This window comes from Tinamus guttatus, unplaced genomic scaffold (assembly GCF_059628265.1).
Source record: "Tinamus guttatus ecotype Peru unplaced genomic scaffold, ASM5962826v1 Tinamus_guttatus_pri_ptg000671l, whole genome shotgun sequence".
Lineage (NCBI taxonomy): Eukaryota > Metazoa > Chordata > Aves > Tinamiformes > Tinamidae > Tinamus > Tinamus guttatus.
Window position 1 is genome coordinate 38,760 of NW_028289205.1, and position 19,452 is coordinate 58,211.

Sequence of the window (19,452 nt, forward strand, 5' to 3'; positions counted from 1 at the left end):
TGTGCAATGATCACTCACCCCAGAAGATGGGAGAGGGCTCTCAGTCTCGAGTCTCCTCAGGCGGCGTTCCAGTCCGGGGGGAGGAAAGGGGGATCAGAATCAGTCACAGGCCCTGGTTCTCATGGGGGACTTCAACTACCCTGATATCAACTGGAAGGACAACACAGCCAGGCAAAAACAGTCCTGGAGGTTTATGCAGGGCGTTGATGATAACTTTTTGACGCAGGTTGTGGAGGAGCGGACAAGGAGAGGTGGGCTACTGGACCTCATGCTATCAAATAGAGAGGGACTTGTAGGAGATGTGAAGGTGGGGGGTAGACTTGGCTGCAGTGACCACGAGTTGGTGGAGTTCAGGATCCAACGAAGAGGTGGCAGGGCTGTAAGGAGCCTTGCAACGATGGACTTCAGGAGGGCCAACTTTGGCCTCTTCAGAGACCTCCTCAGAAGAATCCCATAGGCTAGAGCTCTAGAAGGAAGGGGAACCAAGAGAGCTGGTTAGTTTTCAAGGGGCACTTCCTCCATGCCCAGCAGCAGTGCATCCCTGTGTTTAAGAAGTCTGGCAGAGAGGGCAGGAGACCTGCATGGATGAGACGGGAGCTTGTGGCAATGCTCAAGCAGAAGAAGGTGGTATACAGAATGTGGAAAAAAGGATGGGCCCCCTGGGAGAAATACAGGAACGTTGTCAGGGAATGCAGAGATGCGACAAGGAAAGCTAAGGCGCCTTTGCAACGCAATCTGGCAAGGGACGTTAAAAATAACAAGAAAAACTTCTTCAAATATATTAACAGCAAAAGGAAGATCAGGGAAAACGTGGGTCCGCTGGTGAACGGGATGGGTACGACAGTTAGGAAAAACACAGAAAAAGCAGAGTTGCTCAATGCCTTCTTTGCTTCGGTGTTTACCAAGGGCAGCCCTTTAGAGTCCCAGGCCCTAGGGACAAGAGAAGAAGCCTGGAGAGAGGAAGACTTGCCCTGGATAGAGGAAGATTGGGTCAGAGAGCACCTAAGGAAACTCGATACCCACAAATCCATGGGCCCTGATGGGATGCACCCCAGAGTGCTGCGTGAGCTGACAGATGCCATAGCTAAGCCGCTCTCCATCATCTTTGAAAGATCCTGGAGAACGGGGGAGGTGCCGGAGGACTGGAAGAAGGCCAATGTCACGCCAGTCTTCAAAAAAGGCAAGAAGGAGGACCCAGGCAACTACAGGCCAGTGAGTCTCACCTCCGTCCCCGGAAAAGTTATGGAACAGCTCATACTGGCCGTTGTCTCCAGGCACATGGAGGACAAGAAGGTACTCAAGAGTAGTCAGCATAGATTCACCAAGGGGAAATCATGCTTGACTAACCTGATAACCTTCTATGATGGAATGACCGGCTGGATAGATGAGGGGAGAGCGGTGGGTGTCATCTATCTCGACTTCACCAAGGCTTTTGACACCGTCCCTCACAACATCCTCCTGGGCAAGCTCCGGAAGTGTGGGATAGATGAGTGTACAGTGATGTGGATTAGGAACTGGCTGGATGGCAGAGCTCAGAGGGTGGTGATCAGCGGTGCCAAGTCTAGTTGGAGGCCTGTCGCTAGTGGTGTCCCCCAGGAGTCAGTCCTCAGTCCAGTCCTGTTCAATTTATTCGTCAATGACTTGGATGAAGGCACAGAGTGCTCCCTCAGCAAGTTTCCTGATGATACGAAACTGGGAGGAGTAGCCGATACCCCAGAGGGTTGCACTGCCATCCAGAGGGACCTGGACAGACTGGACAACTGGGTGGTGAAAAACCTCATGCAATTCAACAAGGCCAAGTCCAAGGTTCTGCACCTGGGGAGGAATAACCCCAGACAGCAGTACAGGCTGGGGACCGACCTTCTGGAGAGCAGCTCTGCAGAGAAGGACCTGGGTGTCATGGTGGATGACAAGGTGACCATGAGGCAGCAGTGTGCCCTCGTGGCCAAGAAGGCCAATGGGATCCTGGGGTGCATTAAGAAGAGCATCTCTAGCAGGTCGAGGGAGGTGATCCTGCCCCTCTACTCAGCCCTGGTGAGGCCGCATCTGGAGTATAGTGTCCATTTCTGGGCCCCACAGTACAAGACGGATGAGGAAATGCTGGAGAGAATCCAGCGCAGGGCTACAAGGATGATCAGAGGCCTGGAACATCTGCCTATGAGGAGAGGCTGAGGGAGCTGGGCCTGTTCAGCCTGGAGAAGAGAAGGCTGAGAGGGGATCTAATCAGTGTCTACAAGTACCTCAAGGGAGGGAGTGAGGAGGATGGTGCTGGCCTCTTTTCGGTGAGGGTGACAGAGCACTGGAACAGGTTACCAAGATAGGTTGTGGAGTCTCCTTCTCTGGAGATCTTCAAAACCCGCTTGGAGGAAGTCCTGTGCCATGTGCTCTAAGTGACCCTTTGTGTGCAGGGGAGTTTGACTAGATGATGTCTAGAGGTCCCTTCCAACCTTAAGCATTCTATGATTCTATGATTCTATGATTCTATGATTCTATGATTAAGGTAGCTCCAGAATTCACTATATCCTCTAAAAAGGACGGAGTATGGTTTACTGATTCCTCTGCCCAAAGAACAAGCACGTGGTGGAATTATAAGGCAGCAGCCTGGAAATAAGCTCAGGACGGTCAGTGGCTGAGGACGGTGATGGTAGCTCCCAGGTCGGGGAACTCCGAGCCCTGCTGTTAGCTGTGGAAATTGGAGCTGAGGTAGTTTATACTGATTCCTATGCCATGTTTAAGGGAGCAACAGAATGGCTATGTCAATGGGAGGAAAATAATTGGGAGGTAAATTGTGTACCAGTGTGGAGGACAGGTGACTGGCAGACACTTTTGGAAGTAAGCAGACACCGACCTTTAGAAATAGGATGGGTAAAGGCACATGCAAAAACTAGTGCACCAGCGACAAAGCGGAATGAGGAAGTCGATCAATTAGCACAAGTGCAAACAGTAGCTGCTGAAGGAGATGAGTGGCAAAGGCTAATCGAATGGTTGCATGTAAAAAGGGGACATTCAGGGAAAAATGACCTATATCATGAATGTGTGGCATGGGGATGGCCTGTGTCAAAAGCATTAGTTAGTGAAATCATATTAGCTTGCCCTCAATGCCAACTCCGACTGAAAATGAATAATCCTAATCAAGCTCCCTCTCAGCACATTCAAAGAAACAAAGTCTTATGGAGTACCTGGCAAATTGATTATGTAGGACCATTAAGACCTGCTCCTGGTCGAAAATATATCCTGGTAGGTGTAGAAGTAGCATCCAGACTAAACATGGCTACAGCAGTAAGTGCAGCCACTGGTGAGAATACTGTGAAAACCCTGCAGGACTGGTTTAGCAGCCTCCCAGCACCAGAGTGCATACAAAGTGATAATGGCAATCACTTCACTGCTACTGCAGTGCAAGATTGGGCAAAACAAGAAGGAATAAAATGGGTGTTTCACACTCCCTATTATCCCCAAGCTAATGGTATAGTGGAAAGAGTCAATGGCATGATTAAGAAACATGCAAAAGTTTCACAGCCTAACTGGGATCTGCAGCTATCCCAAGCAGTCTACACAGTAAATAACAGATGGGGGACATATGGAAGCCCCAAAATACAAGCTTTCTGTCCCACAGGACCTCCTGCTCCAACCTTATCACAGCCCTCAAAGTCACAAAATCACACACCTATTCCAATGCAGGTGGGACCATCCGTGATGGCAAAATTGCCCTCTATCGGTGTTGTTCCTTTAATTTTGTCTAAACCTCGAGGACTATGTGTCTGGGAAGCCACTGATGCTAGTGGGAAGAAACACCGCATAAGGAGTCAGTGGATCATTCCAGACTTCTGACCAAATATAATTGCTTGTTTATGCTTGCAAAATCAATAACAACCCAATGTGTGTCGGTCAAGGCAAAGACCGAGCATTCTTCCTTTTTTTTTCAGGATATCAAAAACCCATAATGCTGGACAATTGTACCTGGAGCCAAGGACTCTCCTATACTGATCTCAAGTATCCATCAGGGTTGTTAGTTTACTGCATAGCGTGTTTTGTCGTTTTGATATTTGTAAATCAGATATTCGTAATAGGGTTATAGAGCTGTAGTTAGGATTAGCAAATATGATATTTACGACTCACATTGGGAAGATATACTTTGGCTTGATATGTTTAGTTAGGGGTTTGCAACTGCTCTCAATGAATCTAGTATTACCGCTTGCTTGCCTCTACCTAAATCTGTAGAAGACCCCCTTCCTATGGGTATCCTTCCCACTGACATAGCAGGGAGCTTGCTGAGGTTGTGGAGTACACCGGGTACTCTCCATATAGTGAATCCTTTTTCTCCAAAGAGAGAGCGAGTTGCTGTGCAGTTTAGTCAGCCATTTAATTTCTCTACTATTGATAAAACAATTTGCACTTATTATAAAAACAATAGTGCTGCAACTCTTCCCTATAACTGGATCTTATAGGGAGCAACAGATTTGCAACCCTGGAGATGAGCAACCGCCACTCTGCAATATATTCAACCTATAAATGCATCCTGGTGTATATAGTGCAAGAGAGGGCAAGATTGTCCCCCCCAACATAATCATAACTAAAATTGCTCTTGGTTTGGAGAATTCCATGACTTCACAGGTTTTACACCATTTGGACCAGAATTTTCTTTCGGTTCAGTATCAAACAAGCCAGTGTTGTGGTATTGCCAAAATGTGATAAATTGCTCCAATTGGGAACAGCACAATTGGGTCAGACACTATTGGCCAGTTTACATTTCCCTAAAAATAGGCTGTCTGTGCCATAATCACAGCATAAAATATAAATCAGTAAGTGAAGACTTTGTGCCTCGTAATGATTGCCGTATAGCTTCTGGTGACGCTCCGGCTGGTTTGATCTGGGCCTGCAGTGATGGCAATATGTATACCTCCTCATGGGCTGGATTACCTGAACTCCAGTGTACCTTGGACCTTCCAACATTGTGCCCCATGTGGAGGAGGACTCCTCTCCAACCCCACTGCTCAATGGCTTGAGCAAAACGGGCAAAAATAGAACTGTCAGGACATGTAGAGGGGTGGCAGGACCCAGGAGCAGCCACCCGCATAGCCTGGGGAATGGAAGGATTTTTTGGATTTGGTCGTGCTACTGTGCAAATGCGATTATGGTTAAGTAAGCTAGCCTATCAAGTAGAAAAATTAGCTAAATGACTAGCTAGAAAAATGACTCTTCAGAACCGGATGGCACTGGACTTGATGCTGTTACACCAAAATGGACTTTGTGGCTACCTAAACCTCTCCAGTACCAACTGCTGCATTTATATCCCTAATGTTACACAGGACCTCGATATCAAATTAGAGAAGGTACGACAGGTGGCAAAAGACACCCATGAACTCCGGGAATCAATGAACATTAGTTGGCTGGCAAAGGTGTTTAGTTGGTTTGGCTTTGCTGTCACTGATTGGATCCAAAGTTTAATAGAACATGCGGTGGTGTTCATTGCGATGATAATTATCCTAAGTATAGCAATATCCTGTGTAAAATCTACTATAATGAAAGCTATTAACGTAAAGATGATTCAGTTCACCACTTATACCCCTTTATAGGCAGATGACCCAATTGATGTCCCGAATACTAAGACTCTAATTTGAGACTAAATTTCAATATACAATGGTAACTGGAGTCACAGGGTGGATACAAATTTTGTTATAATCATTACTTAATATTGTAACTGCAATAATTTCTGTATATATTCTTGTAGAACTATACTCCCTGCCTTTTCTGTAACTCCCCCCCATCTAATGTACCAATGTGCAATCACTCACTTAACTGCATCATGTTTAGGCCATGTAATATTAACACCTAAACGACTTCATGTGAAGCTTGAGTGACTATAGTCACGGGGTCGATAATGTGGAAGAATTGTTTGAAAGCAGGAACTGAGAGGAAAACTAGGGCCTAACAGAAGTTTTGGCATTACAGAAGCTTGCTTGGGGTGATACACAGTTGCCACTTCCAGGATGGTTGGTGCGCAAGGACTCTGCTCCTCCACAGTTCCCTAGGCAACACAATCTGCCCTCCTCACAGCTGCAAAGGGGAGTAATGGAGGATGGAGCGGAGTGAAGACACCGCGGCCACACTCTGTTGTAGTCCCTGTGCTGGGCCGCTGATAAGCCGCACAGTAGCTGTGTAATGGGAGATATACGATAACATGTCCAGTGCTGAGCCAGCAAGGGTGGCAAATCACTCCTTTCGGATGAACTTTGCTTGAACTTTGCTCATTGTAATGTGAAAACCACACCTCCATCCCAAAAGTTACCCGCCTCCGAGGTACGGCCACTCCTCACTGAGCATGCGCTCTAGATTTTCGATTGACTGTACCTTTAAATGAAAGCGAGAATCTTCTTCACCAATCAAGAACAATATTAAGTATGACTCTAGTCACTCAAGCTCCACCTGAATGTCAAGAAAAGTATAAAAGGTGAACTAAGGATGAAAAGGGAGAGGGAAGAATCCATCGTAACTCCTGGGTCAGTTGATGGGCTGATCCCCCTTTCCTCCCCCCGGACTGGAACGCCTCCTGAGGAGACTCGAGACTGAGAGCCCTCTCCCATCTTCTGGGGTGAGTGATGATTGCACATTTGTACATCAGAGCTAGCGAAAAACCCCACGCTCTAGTAGAGAATTTCCTGTACTGACATCCAAAACCTGCTTTGTAAATGTTGCATTTGAATAAATCATACTGTTTGTGAACTCGACTACTTGTTTGGGGGGGAGGCGATCGGACCTACAGTTGACAGAGTGTTCATGAATCCGATACTGCCAGAGTCGAGCTTATAGTTGATCACACTATTTGGGAACTCGATTCGCTCCTAGGAAGGCCACTGGACCTACAGTCCACAGACTGTTTGTGAATCCGATATTGATTTGATATCTCCTTCCCCCCCCACCACCACTACCACTACGGCTTTCAAACTGCAACATTTCACACTCTCATCATATAAAATTAACAGATTGACCTTGAAACACCCTCACTTCATCAAAATATTCATAGATATTACACTAATAATACATTTTTAAATTTAGAATCCTTGTTTGTATTTCAGGATTATTATTTTCAAAAGTTTAAAATCTGCAATTCTGAAACTTGTTCTCTCTGTAATTGTCAGATAAAGTAACATATTTATTAGTTATATTTCCCAAACTGCTCTTGGTACCTAATAATCAATTTCAGCTGATATTTGGTTTTCATGAACTGCATTTCACTTGAATTGTTTGCAAGTCATAGTGCTAACAAAATGTGGTTTTCTATGCCTAATTACCATTCTATTCACAGTTAGCTAAACTTTAAATACATGGTTTTGGTGACCAAAAGACGAAGAAGAAAAAAAAGAAAAGGAGTTCCCTGAACTTTATTTCTGTTGCTAGGGCAACCACCTGCTCAATATCACTATAAAATATGCTCAGAGCAGCTGCTTCATTTGATGTGTGGTAAACCTAGGTAATAATAGAGTCTCAAGCACATATGAAAATATATAAGGTCTGAATCTAAATGGTCATTTTATTTATTTTCTAAAAGGAACAATAGTCCTATTCTTCTGAGGTATCATGAAAAGAAATGTGAAGAAAAAAAAATGTTTGTAAAGCGGAAGAGATTTAAAAGTTAACAGAACCTTGTGGACAGAGTGAAATGTAATTTTAGCTGTGTCATACCCATGATATCTCCATTTTTCAGAAAAAAAAATGGCTTGGGAAGTTAGACACTAGTTACAGCTGAGCCTTAATGCATCATACTTAACTACACAAGCTAATGCAGATTTTGATGCTGCAGTACTCCTGTAGAATGAATGCAATGAATGTTTTGAAAGGAAAAGCACCACATTAAATTGCTAACATATGTTAATATAGGAGTAGCAAAAATATACTGCTTTTTTCCCTATATTACACAGTGCAACGTCATCAGGGAGATAAAAATGGATATGCTTAAATAGTCAAAATTGGCAAAAGAAAAGAAACAATTTGAGGGGGAAACCTCAAAACGAGTCACCTATTTTTTTCTTTAAAGAAAAAAAGAATAAAAGGCTTGGACAGAAATTTCCAAGGTGCCAGAATCAACAGATTTGGCAACTGATGTCCACGAGTTAGGGAAGTCGTGTAAAGAGTGGATTAAACTAGACAACACAGATAAGGTAAGTGATTGGATTAATGGTTATTTGGGACAGATATAAATGATTGCATTGTATCTTATAGAAAGACACCACATAAAGAATCAAAGCAGAAAAAAGACATCCAATTCTATTTCTATGTGTAGAGGAATTCTTTATTGTGCTGCCCTGAGATCCTACTGGACAATATTTGTATTTAAAAAAAATTAATGAGGAAAGTTTCTGTCTAATGAATTTGCTTCTGTCTAAAGAATTGGCAAGTATTAATCTCAGTAGATTTAGAGATATATTTAGAGACATAAATTGTATGTGAAACATATTCAAATGTTACTATTTGAGGTATTTTTAAAAGCATGGTTTGTTTACATATTATAATTTATTGTTCCTAGTAAGAAGAACAAGAGAAAATTTTGCTTCAATTGTGTGCGTGTGTGTGTGACACTGTATTATTAAGTTATATTAAGGGATTATATTAAGTTCCCTACAACATCAGTGAAATATGTGAATATCACCTAATCACCAGTCCTAAATCAAATGCATTGTAAAATTAACTATGAAGCCAGATTATCAATGACATTTTGCAGCCCATGGTTAATTTACATGGCTTTGTTTCCCTATCATGTTGGCAGACATAGAGACTGGAAACTATGTTAGTAAAGTACATGTTAATCCTCCCTGTTCAATCGAGGGTTTCTGTGAGTAATAAGCCTGATTTTTACTGAGTTTCTTACCTTCTTGAAAATCCCACTTCAGGTTTCATGATGGTGATGACATACACAGGTTCATTTTAAAATAAAGAATGTATGTTAAGAAATCATTATTTATAAAGTATCTGAGTTAAGTCTGGGACAGAAACATGATTAATTCCATCATATGGAACGATTGTTGTGGGTATCGGAGAGGAACAGGGGATGCTGGCCTCAAAGCCCAAGTAACAGCAGGAGACCTCTAAGTTACAGTTCTGATAAAAAACAATAAATAATGGGTTCAGGTAAATGTCTTCCTACTCAGACTGGCAGAATACAGCAACCCCGTGTTAAGGGAAGAGGAAGAAAATCACAAAGGCAGTCAGTCACTTAAGTCCTTGTGCCTTTAGAAATGTCTGTTTATATGTCTGAGGTCAAACAACATCCCAACAGATTGAAGCACAGATCATTTTTTTCTGTATAACTGATGAATGAAAAGCTCCATCTTCAAACTTTAAGAATATGATAAGAGAATTTCAGAGATCAATTATTTTGAAGCCAAAATATTCAATTAGAAACTCTGCAAGCTTTTTAAGTACCTTTTAATATAAAATAAACATTTCTGAATTACATGCTCATTCTCTGAGTACCTGAGATTATAATACTAAAAGGCAGTTTTAGCAGATTAGCTGAATTTACCTAGTTGTAAGTGCTCAGTTCTTGCAGCAGCATATTTGATTTTTGGACATATTCATTATTCACTAATCTACACAACATTCCCCAGTAATTGCTTGAACATTTTTCTATTAAATTTCTTCACTTGACTGTTTTGTGGAAAGCAAACAGAGCTGAAATGAAGTCAGGTTTATTTGAGCAAATACTGAAAATTCTTCCTATTCACTGAACTCAGATTCACCTTCACTTATATTGGCAAGGCTGACAGAAAGTAAAACAAGAAAATACTTGAGTAATAAAATGATGTAAGTGCCCCCGATATAATACAGCTGATCCTATTAGAAAAACTGTAGCCAAAGGAGAGGCTTATTGCATCCATAATGTATTAGCAGAATAAGAAGGATATAATATTTGCTTGGCTTGAATCCAGACATAAACTCACTCAAATAGTGTGACTGTGATGGTGTATAAGCATTTTGTAACACCTCTAAAGCACGCATAACCAGCAACAAACATTCTGTAAACCATCTCCAAAACCTGCCTGGGATGTGACCTTGTGCCACGTGCTCTAGGTGTCCCTGCTTGAGCAGGGCAGTCGGACTAGATGATCTCTAGAGGTCCCTTCCAACCTCAACTATTCTGTTATTCTGTGATATATAATTAATATTTAACTGCAAATACTGAATAGTGATGCTATCCAAATAAGGTGCAGAAAAATATGTTCAAGATGCAATTTTTGCAAGAAGCGAGGTTGTAGAACAAGCAGGAATGATATCTGATGGAATCAGAATAATCCTGCAGAATAAGCAAGAAAGATGTTTGATGAAACAGGAAAAAGTCCCAGTCCCTAAAATAAGATGAGCAATGTCAAAGGCAGATGTGGTCATTCCCTTTACTTTTGGGAAGGGGGCAAAGAGCAGCAAGCATCAGCGATGGGGAGAAGGCAGTCACTCATGCTGGTTCTCGCTTCTCTCCCCAAAGAGCTCAAGCCTCACCAGAGCCTGGACTTTGGCAGACATGATCATCAGCAATTGCAGTCATCAGCACAAACTGTAGGGCATCAGGTCTGTGTATATGTAAGCTAATTTATCATAAGTTTCTTCAGGGCTTCCTGTTTGTATATGTAATGATAATGATTGGTAATGATTAAGGGCAATCTGCATTATTAATTAACATCAGTCCTATGAAGTGTTGCTTTGACATTCAAAACTGTCCTGATTTGTCAGTCTTTCAAACACTCCCATCACAGTAATCTTTAAATTCCTTACATATATATGTGTGTGTGTATATATATATATCAGCTGTATATATATATATATACACACACACACACACACACATAGATGTATATAGAGATGTATGCTGTTGATATATCATTGTGTATATATGTATATATGGCTGCAACAAAAGCAATGCACAAAGGTTATGAAAACTTCATCCTTCTTAAGGCATCTGTCAAGAGCCATTGCTCTCCAGTGATTATCAGATCTCAGTCTTCCTCATACAACTCATGTACTCACAGAATGATTTCCTGTTACTTTGATGTCCTCTTCTACTTGCATCTCATTTTGTGACTAGGCCCTTCTGATCTTCTGCTTCCATTTGTGCCTGGTACGTGTGCAAATACTGCTTTTATTCTGTGTCAAATTAATTAAGTATAAAGTCAGATCATGTTCTGTGATGTTGCTACATACCCAAACCTACAGCAAAAAGTAATTAATTGAAATGTTTGAAAACCTTTATACTATCCTATATATCCTGTGATCCCACAGTTAGCATAAGTGATATGTGAATATTTCATTATTGTATTATACGCCATCTTACCTCAGGATATTCAAACATTCAGCTACGAACTTCATAAATCACTTCGTAAATCATATATGAATTTATGTTTAGAGCTTTTCTTCTGGACAAGCTCCATTCTAAATTATTTTGACTCTTCTCAATTTAGGAGTTCAACCCTTCAAACTCTTTCCAACTCTTTAAGCCACTGGGCAGGGGGTTGATTTTCTATTCAGGTGAGAGAACTAAGATAATAATTAACTAAATGACATTATCGTCTCTTTAAAAATCATTTTTACAGGGTTTATGGTAAGGCGCTGACTATAATTATAGATATTCACTTTCTTGGATGCTCAGTGCTTCAAAAAATATAATTTATTCTGTAGCCAAGTGACACGGCCCCAATTTTATGTAGTTTTTTTTTTCCCTCTTTTCTGATTTGTATTTTTAATGACTCTTCACAGCTTCATCATCTGATTATATGATACTGTCTGTCAATTTATGTTGGTTGCTGTGTAGGAGGAAAAAAGACTTTTTCAGGCTATTAAAATTAGCATGAAGTAAAATAAGTTTATCTAGGGACATGGTGAAATATATAAAGGAAGGCAAATTCTTGATCCTTGTAAACAGAAATAACTGCACCCATATGACAGAAAGATATTTCAAAGCAAACATGCCAGCTGACACCTCCTAAATATTTACCAATTTATCTTGATCATTAGTAATATCTAGTTTCTCTGTTATAACCATAAATGTATATTCTGATGGCTGTGCTGATCATCTTTCATTTGTGTCCTCAGTGTATTTATGATAATTCAAGACATGAGATTCCGAGTGTCTAGACATGCAATCTGGAGTACAAGTCCAGGTTTTGCAAATTGCCCTTGTGAACTCATCAAGCCCCTTCATCCAGGGAGTCTGACATTTCAAAATTTTCAGTCGAGTATACCTCACAGCTTGAATGCATAGTTAAGAGTTAGCATAATAATTATTAAATTCCATTTAAAGTATATAACTTCTGTTTCTGAGACATCATAAAAAATGGAATCTATATTAATATGAATGTGGATTTTGAAGCTGTCTCACTTGCATTAATAGGTTCTTATAGGTAATATTTGAAGTCACAATAGAATACTTCTTGCAATACACTTTTCTTCACATTTATATTCCACCACAGAATAGAAAGATTACATTGTGACATATCATTATTTCATTTTTTGTCCTGTCTATCATTGCTTACCATCCAAGAAATATATTTTTTTCTAACATAAAGCAGACATTGGATTAACTTCCATGTTGTAATGTGGCTCTTGGTAGAGAAATCATAGAATCATAGAATGCTTAAGGTTGGAAGGGACCTCTAGAGGTCATCTAGTCCAACCCCCCTGCACATGCAGGGTCACCTAGAGCACGTGGCACAGGACTGCGTCCAAGCGGGTTTTGAAGATTTCCAGAGAAGGAGACTCCACAACCTCTCTGGGCAGCCTGTTCCAGTGCTCTGTCACCCTCACTTAAAAAGTTTTTCCTTAAGTTCATGCGGAACTTTTGGTGCTTCAGCTTGTGGCCATTACCTCTAGTTCTGTTGGTGGCCACCAGTGAAAAGAGGCCAGCACCATCCTCTTCACTGCCTCCCTTGAGGTACTTATAGACACTGATTAGATCCCCTCTCAGCCTTCTCTTCTCCAGGCTGAACAGGCCCAGCTCCCTCAGCCTCTCCTCATAGGGCAGATGTTCCAGGCCCCTGATCATCCTTGTGGCCCTGCGCTGGACTCTCTCCAGAAGCTCCACATCCCTCTTGTACTGTGGAGCCCAGAACTGGACACAATACTCCAGATGCGGCCTCCCCAGGGCTGAGTAGAGGGGCAGGATCACCTCCCTCGACCTGCTGGAGATGCTCCTCTTAATGCACCCCAGGATCCCATTGGCCTTCTTGGTCACGAGGGCACACTGCTGCCTCATGGTCACCTTGTCGTCCACCATGACACCCAGGTCTTTCTCCGCAGAGCTGCTCTCCAGAAGGTCAGTCCCCAGCCTGTACTGGTGTCTGGGGTTATTCCTCCCCAGGTGCAGAACCTTGCACTTGGCCTTGTTGAATTGCATGAGATTTTTCACCGCCCGGTTATCCAGTCTGTCCAGGTCCCTCTGGATGGCAGCACAGCCCTCTGGGGTATCGGCTACTCCTCCTAGTTTCGTATCATCAGGAAACTTGCTGAGGGAGCACTCTGTGCCTTCATCCAGGTCATTGATGAATAAATTGAACAGGACTGGACCAAGGACTGACCCCTGGGGGACCCCGCTAGCGACAGGCCTCCAACTAGACTTGGCACCGCTGATCACCACCCTCTGAGCTCTGCCATCCAGCCAGTTCCTAATCCACCTCACTGTGCTGAGGATGCTGTGCTGTGCTGAGGATCTGCACCACCTGAGCCTTGCTGATAATGTACAGGGGAGTGTTAGCGAATTGTCCTTGGCTGGCAGGGAATGAGGAGCTAGCCTCTTCAGGTAAACAACTTTGCAGAACTGAGAAGAGCCTATGCGGTCGGGACCTAGCAACCCTCCTAGCAACCAATCATAACTGGCCTGGAAATCCCTCAGATGCTTGTAGGTATAAATATACGCGCACTTCGGCTAATAAACGGAGCAAGCCCTAACCTCATATTGAGTCCGCGTCTTGTAATCTCGGCTCGGCTCCTGGAAATCCCACGCAGTTATCTCGCGCTAGTCCCAACATCTGGCGCCCGAACAGGGACCCGACAGCAGGAAAGTTGCTGCGATGGGTGGAAGATCCTGGGTCGCTACGGCTTGACGGAGGATCGAGGAGCTGGGAAGCGGCGTCCGGTGTGAGGTACCCACACCACCGGGATCGGGTGCTAGCCACGGGGTCCAGGGGCTGGGGCAGTTGAGCGGCCGGGGCCCCTCCGCAAAGACCACCTTAACCATGGATAGGGAGGCGACAACACAGCTGCTATTACAGATTCTCACTAAGTGAGAGGCGGCTGTGAGTATGAAGAAACTCTATGAGTTGTTAAAATGGGCCAGAGAACGAGGCCACCTTTCGGATCCTGCCAGTATATTTAGTGTTACAGAATGGCGGGAGACTGGGGATTCGTTATGGGAATCCTCGCTCAGCGGAGGAAAATCCACTAAGGAGATGGTATCCACCTGGAAAGAAGTTATAAACCGCCTCCGTCAGATGTCTGCTGAGAAGAAAACGGCCATGGCGGCTTCAGAAATGTTGGGATCTGAATCGGAGGTTTCGCCATTTAGCGACGGTGTCAATGCTACTCCAAGGGGCATCGTTGCCAGATCCCGAAAGACTGCAGTGGAAATTGCCGAGGAGGTGGGTCTCGGCTCAAATCAGGAGAGAGCTGACCCCTATCGTGAGGCTTCTGCTCCTCTGGAGGAGACAGGACCACCTGTGGAGGCTGAGGGAGGGGCCGGAACTGTGCAAAAGTCGGCAAAAAGTTCGGGGAAGTTGGAGAGTAGCGGCAGTGAGCGTAATGCAGCCGCGGATGCTGCGAAGCAGGCGCTGTTTTTAGTGCCGTCAGAACGAAAGGCCCCATCATTTACGATGGTGAAGCAGGGATTGCAGGAGTCCTATGGAAATTTTGTGAATAGGCTCGTGCAATCCCTGGAGCAAGCTACTGATGAACAGACCCTCTGCAAGCTTTGGATCTGGTGCAGAGAGAATGGGTTCAAAGCAAAGCCCCACCTAGTATTTGATGTGGAGACGTGGGAGAACGTAGGGCGGCAGCTCTGGAATCATAGCGCTGATGGGGATAAGCAGGCCAGGGACCTTGCTACAACATGGCAGCTGGTCCTATCTATCTACCTTATTCGATGTGAAAGCCAAAAGGAAAGTGGTCGTCGGAGCCACGTCCGCCTTTGTGAGCACTTCAGGACCGGGACCACCACGCCACCGAAAACCTCTGGTGTTTGGAGATCCATCGTCAACCCCCCGGCCCGTGTCCTCGCCTGTGCCTGCGGCGCCTGCACCGTCTGTGCTCCCGCTTCCGGACCCCCGCCCCGTCACACCTGAAGAACGGGCTGGCTGGGTGCAGGAGGACTTGTTAGATTGCCTTGAAGAAAAAAAAAAAAAAGGAGAAGGGAGGGCGGGGAAGAAAAAGCAAATGAGATCAAGAACAGCCAGGGGGAGGTGCAGGGGAATTTGATCTGTATTTCTATTTGCTATGTTCATCTCTATTATGTGTTGTATCCTTTGTATATTGATGCTGACACGAGGTATGGTTGAAAGGTGGAAATTTGTATGATCCGTAGAGTCATAAAACTATTGTGCGAAATAGAATCCAGACCTTGAGAAAGACGATGTTTGCCTGCCCGGGCTGAGCGATAAGGAGCACGGAGGCGGCTGCTCAGCCAGGTTCACAGCCGACCTCCTTAAAAGCAGTTGAAGGTGGCTGCTCGACCGGGCTTGTAGCCAACTTAACTGCAAACATCCTCTAAATTAATTTGAAGGTCAAACACCCGAGAGGGAGGGAGATGAGAAAGGCAGGACCCTCAGACTAACGGCTGGGACCACTTACTGGTATGCGCACCTGCGCAGCCAGGAGGGAAGGTTATGTGACTGAAGGCGGAGTTTGTCCGCCCCCCCCGGTCTGCCTGCTGGCACGTACTGGCCCTACGTGGCAGGATGCACCGGGCATAAACAGACATTGCAGAGAGAAAGGGGGGTGAGACTCCTAACACTGAGGCCCACGTTGTCTCTGAGGGGACGCCCGCCAAGTTGGGAGCCTATCAGCAACCCTCTAATGCGTCAACTCAAGAGAATGTTCAGTCTCAGTATCCTGCCGACAAGTATTACGTCAAGAGTAATTATGCATACTTTGCTTCTTTAACGTGCTTTCACCTGAATAGCCGTAGCCACTTTGTTCTGTGTGATTATTGCCGAATCCCAGGCCCATTTGCAACCTAATTGGCAACAAGGATGGGATTCGGCAATTGAGACAGTGGAACTCACTAGTGGAGTGCACAGCTACGTGAGGTCGTGCCACTGGATAGAAACTGTGTTCGTGCTGTTTGTGTGCGTGGTCTTTAGATCCTTATTGTGTAATATATATCAGCAGAGAGGGCTGAATAAGCACAACAGGAAAGTGCAGAATTTGAAAGCGGGAAAGCCAGTAATAACTCAGACTACGGCGTTCCCCCCCACCTCCCCCGCCCACCCCCCACCAGAGCTGTACTCTGACTTGTATCCTTGGAAAGAGATTAGGGAAATACTTCAGCATGGGAAACAAGAACCAACGGCCAAGCTCCAGTGCGACTGGCACAGAAGGACCTGCAACAGTCCTCACGAATTGTAAAAGCTTCAATTGCTACTGGAGCGGAGGCCTCCTTAATATATGGAAATCCCAAGCAATTTCTGGGGAGGAAACCAAATTGAAGCTATGCAAACATAAATAGAAATGGAAATAGAGAACCTTCCAAAATGATTGGTGCATCTTAATAATTGATTTAAAAGATTGTTTTTTTCACCATACCATTGCATCCTGAGGACCATGACATAGTGGAACATATGAACCAAGCGCTGAAATGCCAGCTACAAAAAACGAAAAATTGGCAAGAGCAGTATATGTTTTAAATTTTTTGAGATTACCCCAGGACAGCCTAGTCCCTCTGATGGTCAAACACAGGGCTGGGCTAAAGGGAGCCCTGACAGAAGTAAAATTGGGTCCGTGTAAGGTGATGCTGAGAGACTGGAACACGGGAAAAGGGACGGGACCTTTGGACTTGATAACCTGGGGAAAAGGGTATACTTGTGTTGTTACAGGTACTGGAACCAGATGGGTGCCAGAAAAATGGGTGAGACCTTGGCTGGAAGCAAACTCGCATACATCAGACGTAGCAGGCAAGCAGCCGGTACCCTAGCTGTGGAAAGTGTGAGCCTGCAGAAGAACAACATGGGAGGAAGAGGTGTTACTGCTGTTATTGGCTGTATATTGTGGCTTTTAGGAGGTACTGTTGCTTTTAGCACTATTATAGGAGCTGATGGTGCTTTTAATACTAATGGCTATGTTATGCTTCTTAGGCGTATTGTTAATTATACCCAAATTAAGAGTTGCTGGCTTTGTGGGATAGCAAATCAATTTGATGCACTGGTGTTAGGTATTCCTCTAAGCAACTGGACAGACCTGAATCCATATAGCCTACTCAATACATCATATCAGTGTAAAAGAAAAAACGGGGAGAAGCCTACCTTGCGGTTTTAGAATGGATCTTCTCCTCAGTTCAAACGCGCAAGGGCGTGACCCCTCGGTTGGAAGCGGTGGCTCACATGGTCCGCCGTGGGAGAACTCGGGTGCTGGCAGTCTCGGAGGGTGAGCCGGCGGCGATCCACCTTCCCCTGCAGGCGGCGGATCTGGAATGGGCCTTGCCACACTCCACTGCGCTGTAGTTAGCGCTCTTGGAGGTCTCTGGGGAGGTGACTTCGGAAAGGCCCGCAGAAAAGTTTGGCCACTTCCTCACCAGCTATTTGTGGGTAGGAAGACCAAAGTGTGTACAAAGACCTCTGCGCGATGGCCTCACGGTATTCACAGATGCAGGGAAAACCTCCAGAAGGGCGGCCATCACCTGGAAGGAGAAGGACCTATGGAAGGCCCACACCCTACAAGCGGTGGAAGGTGACTCGTTGCAGACCTTGGAATTGGCGGCTGTCGCATGAGCATTGATGCACTGGAAGGACACGCCGTTGAATATTGTATCGGACTCCCTGTACGTTGTCGGAGTAGTGCAGCGGATTGAGGATGATCTTTTGAAAGAAATTTGTAACCAGCCATTGTTCCAGCTGTTTCTACAAATCAAGAGAGCTGTGAGGTGGCGCTCGACGGCGTTCTGTGCCATCCACGTCCGGAGTCATCAATGGACACTGGGTTTGGGGGAGGGTAACGATCGGGCTGACCAGTTAGTGAGCTTGGCGTGCGAGCATGGGCCACTGAATCGTTTGCAATCGCCCGTATTGCTCATGAACAGTTCCACACATGCTTTGCGGTCATGGGCTCGCCTGAGCACATCAAGACGGATAACGGTCCAGCCTATGTCAGTGAGTCTGTCCGACACTTTCTGATGACCTGGGGAGTAAAGCATACCACCGGGCTCCCAAACTCTCCAACTGGTCAGGCTATAGTGGAGCGCACAAACAGGACACTCAAGGACTATTTGCAAAAGTTCAGTTCGATAGTGGACCCAAGAGAGCGTTTGGATAAGGTTCTATTTGTATTAAATCATCTCTTTGTCTTCGGGGACTGTGGAGGACAGGGACATGGGAGTGTCCTTGACCATCCTTGACCCGGCAAGGCCGAAACAAGAGGGAGGGGCTGGCCCTTTGAGGCGCGCAGCTCTGAGGTAGCATAGCCGCCTCGAGATGTCAGTGTGGTTGTTACAGTTGGGCCCTTGGATACGGCTTAGCAACCTATGAAATGTTAGCACGTCAGTGCATGTAACCAATCACTGATGCTCTGCCAGAACGTTGCTATGCGAGTTGCCTATATATTGTGGTGCGTAACGCGGAATAGAAGAAGTCAGTTCCAGCTTCTATGAAGTTACTGTCTGGCATTCCTGACCTGCTCCAAATTGCAACAAGTGGCACCTGAACAGGGACAAACAGAACGGGAAGAACGCAACCGAGTGATCCAACCAAGAAGGTGGACTGGAGCGGGTAAGCTGGCCGTGATTGCACACACGGAAAGTCGGCGTCGGGGGGCAAGAAGACGGGACCCGGGACGAAAAGTCGGCGTCGGGGGGGCAAGAAGCCGGGACCCGGGTTGCACGTGCAAGAATAGAGTGAGAAGCTGTGGTACAGCTGCTGCCGGATTTGTTAGTGAAAAGAGAAGCAGCAGTGAGTACGAAAATGGAGCGAGAAGCTGCTGTGCAGCTGCTGCTGGACTTGTTAGCAAAAAGGGAAGCAGCAGTGAGCACGAAAAAGTTATATGAGCTGACCAAATGGGCTAGGGAGAAAGGGCATTTAAAAGAGCCACAACTTGTCTTCAGTATACCTGAGTGGTGTGAGATAGGCGATTCGCTGTGGGAGGCGACGCTGGAGGGAAGTAAATCAGCCAAAGAACTGGGACATACATGGCGTGAGGTGGTCAGGCACCTAAAAGTCATGCAGGTGGAGAAGAAGATGGCGGCAGCAGCAACTCAGATGCTGCAGGGGGAGGAGC